Consider the following 10,001-nt stretch of genomic DNA (forward strand, 5'->3'; position numbering starts at 1 on the left):
AGAATGGGAGAAAGAAAGCGTGATTTCTGTACATTAAAAAGGTTGAAGACATGAAATTGTAAATTTTACCCTATTGTTTGTTATATTTATTTGCTCAATGTCTTCTGGGGTTTTGGTTCTTTTACCTTTTGTAGATATCCCATAGTATAACAAAAATATTCTCTTCATTGTGTTTGGGTCCCCCCTGGACGAGCAAGCAGGGCACGTGCCTAGAATGCCTATGCGTAAATTTGGCCCTGAATGTATGTTAAATATTATTAATAATTAGATATTACATATAATTTGCTTGTAAAACAAAGAGTTGCAAGTGCGGGTATTTGGACAAGGGGCTTATTTATAGAGGTATGTTTGTTCCCACCAATTGTTGCACAAGTTCATGTTACCTATGATGAAGAAAGCACGTTAGTACTCACCCTCCCCGTACTCATAGAGATTTCATTGCAGTGCCCGCAGTTCGAAAACAAAATCTTTGTATGGAAGTCTATAGCTGTGTCCGAAACCACTCCCTATCCACTATATAGTGCACTATATCGGGTGTCAGCCATTTTGTAGTGCTGTCCGAATTCTGAGTGAACTCCTTCATTCCCTACATTCGTTCACTACTTTTTACCCACAAGGCATTCTGATTTCGAGTGTACAACCGATGTACACTCGCTGAAGCACTATTTCCCACAATCCAATGCGGAGTAGCGACGAGCTGGAAGAGAGCGCGGGAGCAAGCGAGTTTGAATCGGTTTGAATAAGAGGTTTACTTATCTTTCTTATTTCTGCTTTAACGTTTATTTCATACATTATTTATATTAAAATATATTATGTAGGCAATAATTATTGAGTTAACTCAGTTTAATATTTTACTAATTTACTGAGGTGGCATCGTTGTAAACTTACAAAAATGATGATAAGTTGGTGGATAATTAAAAAATGTTCGTTAATCACCTGTAGGTAGCGTATTCACTCTGATGTCAAATTAACGGTCGCCTGAGGGCGCTCTACGACCATTAACTTAACGTTACCTGAGCTCAAAACGCTGCTCGGGAGAGTTTCAAGATACTAAAAATAATAAATACATACAATTATGAATATGTGTTAATGTGTGTTTATTTTTGTTCTCAGTAATTTAACAGTATGATTATGAACATAAAAGCATTACAAAACAAATTAATACCATCAATAAAACCACAAAGCTGACACGGAGGTAGACCTATGTATAATTACAAAAAAGTAATTTTGAGTGTTATTGCTATTAATATTATTTACATGTAATGTAAAAGTACTATGTGACGAAGATGTTTTTGCAACAGCTCCAAGTCTCATGTGCAGTGTATTCGTCACCGTCCGAATCCGTTCACTTATTTCGTTCACTCCTTTCTGATATAGTCCACTCAACTGCCATACACTATATAGGGATTAGTGAATGAGTGAACGAGTGAGCGATTTCGGACACAGCATATGAGAACAGTCGGGGCGATTCTCGGTCAGAGAAGGCTTGTTTGAGATGAGCAAAATCTGCGCAGAATCGATCACCGGTGATCACCGCGAGATGCATGCCGGTTAGAAAAGTGTCCGACTTACCTCCGACTTGCTCTGATGTCATGCTGACGTGCCAAAAAACTCTCGCGACGGCGAGGCGTCTGTGTCGGATTGTGCAGTCGAGCGCAGTTGCTCTCCACCGACTGCGCTGATCAAAAGCATGATGGGAAACGACTGACTGACGACACAGCTTAATGCTCATTGGTTCAGACAACTGTGATGCTGCGGTTCTCTTCTAAAATATTTTATCTGATTTCATGTGATCATGTATTTCAATTATGCATGAATGTTCCCAAACACTATGACAGCGCGATCTCTGTGTGAGATAATGTGATTGTCATATTTCTATAAAAATATAAATTACATGTTTGTATTAAAGTAAAAATGGATGATAAATACACCTTTCGTATGGAATTAAATAGTAAGCACTTTGAGTGTCTTGTTCATCATATTTACTTTCATATAAAAGCAACAGAACTGAAATTATATCATGTTTATTAGCAACACAGCACGTGAGTGAGAATAACGCGATATCCGCCTTTGATCTCGTAGGTATCTGTTCCAATTCGAGAGGTCAACTATCCATCTTGCCTGCGCTTATTTCACTCCTCCCCTCATTGCAGCTGCCTACTCTCGCCTACATTTCAGGCGAGGCAAGGCGAAGCGCATCTCAAACAAGCCTATAGAGATCAGACTTTGGATGCTTTTGAATCGCTCTTGCGGTACTTTGATGTCATACACCAATCGGTCTGTGCAGCGCTGCTTCAAATCCAACGCGCCTATGGCCAATGGTTCAACGCACCAAATGGTAGTGTTGCTTTCGTCAACGAAAATTATGACTAAATATCGTCGTCAACGAACCTTTATCACGTGACGAAACCGAGACGAGACGCAACGTAAATGCTGGTCATGTGATGATGACTATAATTAAATGTATAATGCAATATTGTTGACGAATAAAAACGAGACTAAATGTGGTTTACAAAATAAAAACTATGCTAAAATATCTCTTCATTTTCGTTGACCAAAACGAGACGAAACGAAATGTTATAACGTTATTGCGTCCTTAATGCTCATTGGTTCAGACAACTGTGATGCTGCGGTTCTCTTCTAAAATATTTTATCTGATTTCATGTGATCATGTATTTCAATTATGCATGAATGTTCCCAAACACTATGACAGCGCGATCTCTGTGTGAGATAATGTGATTGTCATATTTCTATAAAAATATAAATTACATGTTTGTATTAAAGTAAAAATGGATGATAGATACACCTTTCGTATGGAATTAAATAGCAAACACTTTGAGTGTCTTGTTCATCATATTTATTTTCATATAAAAGCAACAGAACTGAAATTATATCATGTTTATTAGCAACACTGCACTTGAGTGAGAATAACGCGATATCTGCCTTTGATCTCGTTGGTATCTGTTCACTTCGAGAGGGCAGAACTGTCAGTCTTGACTGCGCTTATTTCACTCCTCCCCTCACTGCAGCCGCCTACTCTCACCTACATTTCAGGCAGGCAAACAAGCCTAGAGAAATCGCCTAAAAGGGGCGGTACTCCACAGAACGTGACTTAACGCTGATTGGACTGTATATCCAGAGGCAGGGCAAACAGTCAAGAAGAGTGACAACTGTGGCTGAATGCGATAGAAAAAAAACCCTCCCTTTCGCACTTTTGTGTGCATCGCCCAATCGCCCTAATGAAGAAACCGCCCATTATATTAGACACACTTTGTTCTGGGCGGATGACATATGAGGTCGGCTTTGCGCATGCGCCGCTCAGAAGTGACAAATGCGGAAACGCAGCGGAGAGCTCAAAACAAAACAACGGTCACTAATTAGACTTTGCTCCTGTAAGCAAACGTTGGTTTTCAGAGACTCACATGCAAGACTCACATGCACAATGCGCAACGCTGAACTCATACGTCATGCTCCCGGAGCTGCTTCCGTGTACAACTGCTGGCACAAGCTAGATTAAAGTGATTATTATGTTTTGAATATGGATATTTGTCTTACAAAAACGCATTGATTCGCTACACGGGGCCTTTGTTCACCCCCCAGAGCCGTGTGAGACACCTTTTTTTTAATGGATGGACGCTTTTTATTTCACTTCTTTTGGACTGATGCATGCAACACCTGCTGACTGCAATGATAGAGCTTGGAATAGCCAGGACAATTTTTAATATAACTCCGACTGGATTTGTCTGAAAGAAGAAAGTCATATACACCTAGGATGGCTCTGGGGTGAGTAAAACACAGCCTAATTTTCATTTTAAGGGTGAACTAACCCTTTAAGTAGTGTAAGCAAATTTAGTTTGAAAAAGTTTAATAGTAAATAAGACACAATTAGACAATATTAGAATAAAATAATAATAATAAGAAGAAATAATTATTTGCAACAACTGATGAAGTGCTGAATGCTGCACGCACGCGCAGCGTTGTCAGGGTAACGTTTGGTCAGTCATTACCTTAGTCAAGGGTGTTCCAAATGCCCTACAGCCTTCAAAGAACACTTCAAGGGCTCTGCCCTTCGGGAGATGTCCCATTTAAGTGATGAACTGCAATACTTGTGGGGTTTGTTTTTTCAGAGATGGTAACGTTTTATTCTTGAGCTACAATTGTGTCTACAAATCTTTCAGCCTCTGTAGCACCAGCAGTGCTATATGCAAAAAAAGTTAACGTACAGCCCTGCCTTACATGTTCATTCCACTAAACACAGCTTTGAAGCCCTCGTTATACAGTTGTGGGCAAAGGTTTACATATCTTACAGTTACAGTATCTGCAAAATGTTAATTATTTTACCAAAATAAGAGGGATCATACAAAATGCATTTTTTTAGTACTGACCTGAATAAGATATTTCACATAAAAGACGTTTACATAGAGTCCACAAGAGAAAATAATAGTTGAATTTATGAAAATGACCCTGTTCAAAAGTTTACATATGCTTGATTCTTAATACTGTTTTGTTACCTGGATGCTCCACAGCTGTTTTTTTTTTTGTGATAGTTGTTCATTAGGCCCTTGTTTGTCCTGAACAGTTCAACTGCCTGTTGTTCTTCAGAAAAGTCCTTCAGGTCCCACAAATTCTTTGGTTTTCCAGCATCTTTTGCATATTTGAACCCTTTCCAACAATGACAGTATGATTTTGAGATCCATCTTTTCACACTGAGGACAACTGAGGGACTCAAACGCAACTATTACAGAAGGTTCAAACGCTCACTGATGCTCCAGAAGGAAACACTATGCATTAAGAGCCAGGAGGTGAAAACTTTTTGAATTTGAAGATCAGGGTAAATTGAACTTATTTTGTCTTCTGGGAAACATGTAAGCATCTTCTCTTCTCTAGCTTCTGAAGGGTAGCACTAAATGAAAAAAAAAAAAAAAGATATTTAGGCAAAAAAAAAAAAAAGTCTTCATTCTGTTCAAAAGTTTACACCCCTGGCTATTAATACATTGTTTTTCTCTTTTCTCAGGTGCCAAGTCCCTTAACTCTTCCAACCCAAGCAATGCCCCTGCTTCAGAAGGATACTTATTGAGCTAGAAGATATAGTCCTTGACAAAATGCAATGCAGTAAAAATAATGATCCGCTATCAGAGCTGCACAGGGATTTGATGAACAGGTGTTCCGTGCCATGAGCGGAAGTCATGACATAGAACCAGAACTATCTGTTTTATAATGGTGAGTATAAACTGTTTTATAAAATGCTAAGTGATATTAAGCATTGTATTGACGTCAGCTGCTGGAGTGGAAACCTAAACAGACTGACAATAAAACCACCATTAAAATGGCTCATTGTAATACAGTAATGGGGCAGTAATGTTGCACAGGACTCCATTTGTAAGGCAAAACAGAAAAATAAGCAAAAGACTAGCGTGGGCCAGCTGTGTTTGTTGGGATGTCAGCATGTTAGTGGCAGCACATTCATCATTGTGCTGCATAGCTTTGGCTCTGCTTTGTGTGTTTTGGTGAATTTGCATTCTAAATGTTTCATATTATCTTCACAAAGGCAGGTGCAGCACTGGTTTGGCAGGATTCGAACACCTAGTCTCACAACAAGCAGACGGACAAAAAAAAAAGACATTGCCTCTTAGCCTATTCAGTGATTTATCTCTGTTGATTTGGCACCCAGAAACAACGTGATAGTCATTGGCTCCTGATGTGATGCGTGACAATCCCGATGACGCAAAATGGAAAGCAGAGCTATGCATACATATATCCACATTGACAACATCGACAGGTTTTTGCTCTTTGCTTCGGGATAATGTTTGGTCTACTCTAAACAGCCACTGACTTTCTCAATAAGCCATGAAAAGTCTGTTGTTGAGCTGTGGTAGTGCTCTGATAAATTGTGCAAAACATGCCAACAAAACCTGAAACTGAAAATATCAATGCTGCCATAAAGCACTATTTCTTTATGTATGTATGTACATATTTATATATAAAAAGTACAAATTTGAACTTACAGAATTAATAAACCAGGAAATGCAGAACTTTAAAATGGTCATATATGCTATCATTTTATCCGATAAGGACGAATACAGCTGTCAGAAAGCATTTGGTTGAGTTGATGTTTGGTCAGTAAAATCCACCATAGACCATCGTCAGTGGAGCTATGGTAATCAATACATAATTTGTGTATTGACTACATGTCCAGTCTCCATAGCTTTAATCCCTATGGCAACCAGTGGGTTTGTGGCAAAACAACCATTTCCTTTCACATTGAATATTTCTGATGGCTTTTAAAGTACCTCCCTGACCATCACATGGTCCATTTTATAAGGCTGGTCATGGACCATGACCTAGATAACTGCGTGAGGAAAATAATCCTATTACAACGCATTAGTGCCCGATGAACCCCTACTTAATAAGAGAAATGCAGGACCCTTCCCCCACCAACTTTCATTCTTACCATGTCAGCCAACAAATAGATGGACATCCCATTAGGCAAGGCAAGGCAAGTTTATTTATATAGCACATTTCATACACAATGGTAATTCAAAGTGCTTTACATAAAAGAAAATAAAAAAATAATCACAACAATAAAACAAGGAATTTAAAAACTTTGAAAATGATTAAAAAAATTGATTTAAGAGGTTTAAAATGAATTTAAGAAAACGATTATACATAAAATATAGTGCAATCAGTTCGGACATCGCACAGTGCTCATTCAATAAATGCACAGCTAAACAGATGAGTTTTGAGTCTGCATTTAAATGTGGCTAATGTTTTAGCACATCTGATCTCTTCTGGAAGCTGATCCCAACTGCGGGCGGCATAATAACTAAAAGCAGACTCCCCTTGTTTTGTGTGAACCCTTGGTATTTCTAACTGACTTGATCCTAATGATCTGAGTGGTCTGTTAGGTTTATATTCAGTGAACATATCTGCTATGTATTTAGGTCCTAGGCCATTGAGTGATTTATAAACAAGTAAAAGTACGTGTCAAGATAGCAGGTTGACGATTTAAGGTGCTGTACTATTTCTTCCAAAATGTTGCTATCAATTTCTTCAAAAGCAGACATAGTAACTTCTTTTTGATATTGTGGTCGAATCTGTCTAACCTCTGCATAACTTGGGGATGTGCTAATCGCCTTCCTGATGTCATTAGTGTTCTTCCCAGTTGAAAAGGTCTCTCAGATGAAGAAAAACATCATTTTACACAAATAGAAAGAACAAGTGTAATGGCAAATCTTATGTTTGTTGTTCACTTGCAAAAACCAAATCAGAAACGGAACTGGAAATGTATTATAGAATAAACAGATGTGGAAATCTGTTTTATTATTTTTTTTTATTGTATTTTTTAAAACTTATATTCTTATAGTAATTTCCATACCACCTTGAAGGCAGAAGCATTTGGTATATTGTACAGAATGGATCATTATTCTCAGGTTGCTTTTGAAGTGACACTCCCTTTAAGCCTTTGAGTAGCCCAATACATTTCATTGCCAACTTCATCTTACCACTCCCTCCAGCAGTCCTGGCAAAATAAAAGCCAGGTAAAAAGTCTTTAAGGTACAATGCCACTGATATGTAAAAACAAATGAAAACATTCTGAGAGATCCTTGATAAAACTGGTCTGGTGCACAAGGATGACTATCACATTTATAGAAACTGATATTTGCAGTTGGTTGTTCATTTATTCAGGCCAGTGGAGTGGTCTAGTTTTTTGTAGTGAGTATACTGTGATTTTTCCCTCCCAGCCTCATACTCACCTGTCCCAGAGCAGCACCTCATAAGCACCACCACACTCACTAAACAGGGCTCTACGCTTACTTTTATTTTTAGGAGCACTTGTGCTGCTAATTTGTAAAAAGAAAAAAAAAATGTCATAAAAAAAAAATGAGGAGCACAGAAAAAAAAATTCAGGAGCACCTTCTTACATTAACATTTACAGCTGGATGAGAGAGAGAGCAGTCATCTCATTTGAATGCAGCAGACACGATCTCTGACATATCGTCATGGACTTCACTGTGAAGAAGGTGGAAAATCCAAAATAAACGACTTTTCATAAAGAAAAATCCAAAAACCGAACAAAACCAGAAAGAAAGCAAAGACCAGAACCAAGAACACCAGCTAAATACTGAAGACAACAATAGAGACCTAACAAAGTACAAAAAAAAATAAATAAATAAAAATGAAACGGACTATACATCTAAGGGATGAAATGAAACTAAGGAACCAAAACTTCAACATAAAGTCCAAAACAGAACAGGTAATAGGCCTATGTGACATTTAGAAACAAATCTTTCAAATGTTTTGAGATCATCGATGGATGTTTTACATGATATAAATTCTATATAGAAGTTATTTATATTTACCATTACCAGTTTATTCATACAGATAAAAAAAGTCAAAAGTAATGTCTCTGATAATAACAATGATGGCAGTATATGTGTTACAGTATCAGATTACAATACATAATAATGACAAACAGATACTACTCTTGTTCTGCATTAACATAAAAAAGTACTTGACTTTGCTCAAAGAAAAAAGATTTACATAAAGTTTTTTCTACTCTGAAATCATAAATTTGTAAGCCAATTAATCAGTATTCAGAACATGATACCATCACTGGAATATGCTGTGGTTGCTAATTGGTATTGACAGCACAAAGCCTGTGCTCTTAGATCAGCTGAGCTAATCAGCTCTGACAGCCATGAGGTGATTCTAGTGTGGAATCCTGCTCCTGAGGTCAAAGTTCATCGCTCAATCAATGGTCGCCAGGACAGCAGAGGATCAAAACAGCATCTTTGTTGTTGTTTCTTTATCAATATCAGCCAGTGAATGATAGTGTCAAATCAGAGAAAACAACTCAAAACGTAATGATGTGGCTTCATTTGAATTAGGCGGCTGAGTTTTATATTTGTATTAATAAGTAAGACTTGATGCACATGATCCAGTACACCTACTAATAAACATCTTGAGTTCACTGTGCTTTCCATGAATGATGAATCATCATATCTATAATTAAACTTATTAACTGAGGTTGTTCTCTTGCTGTAGCAGAAGTTCAGGCACTAAAATTAAATCAGAGTACAAGTGATATGCAGTCGGATTAGATGTTCTCATGTGAACCCAGGCAGGGTAATCTGACCCTGATCTGACACATGACCATTTTAAATCAGAAAATATTCTTTATATATCAACAATCAATATATTGAATTATTTATAATGTATATTGAAAATATACAGAATAATATATTGTGTTAATATTCATAAGGAATTGCCACTTTCCATATATTGAAAAATATTTGAATGTATGAATATATGTAGGCTACTAATATATATATATTAGGGGCATTGCTTGGGTTGGAAGAGTTAAGGGACTTGGCACCTGAGATTGGGGTGATTTCCCCCCCTCTGGTTTATGCATCCCTGCCTCTGCTGAATTATTTTTATCCCCGGTGGGCATAAAAACATCCCGCGATCTCGCTTAGAGGTGCCGATTTTACTCAAATGATTCGTGATACGCGATCCGATTGGAGCACTTCGAAACATTTTGCGACTCGATGGTTTAACTGATTCGGAGTTTCAAAAAGCTCCGTTGATACTGTGTTCTTTGCTCACTTTCTCTATATCATTTATTCGCTGCTTGAATAACCGTGGAAATGAAATCATTACAATTAATAGGCCTAACTTACATTGTTTTTAATAGATTGTGATCACGTTAAATACAGTTCCCGTCATATTAAAAACATTTCATGACATGACACCCATTATGGTAGGCCTACTTGCCTAAAAAGACGGGTTTATGATGTGCCTTATTAACAGATTACACTAACATTAGGTTACTTAGGCTACAGCCTTACCCTTACCTTCCACCTATGGAGAGAGAAAAAAGGTTTCAAAAGCACCCCCCCCCCCTCTGCTTTTTTCACAAATCGCACCCTGTATATATATATATATATATATACAGTGCCGTGAAAAGGTTTTTGCCCCCTTCCTGTTTTTTTTTTTTT

The sequence above is a fragment of the Sinocyclocheilus anshuiensis genome, unplaced genomic scaffold, assembly GCF_001515605.1.
Source record: "Sinocyclocheilus anshuiensis isolate Anshui unplaced genomic scaffold, SAMN03320099.WGS_v1.1 scaffold344, whole genome shotgun sequence".
Classification (NCBI taxonomy): domain Eukaryota; kingdom Metazoa; phylum Chordata; class Actinopteri; order Cypriniformes; family Cyprinidae; genus Sinocyclocheilus; species Sinocyclocheilus anshuiensis.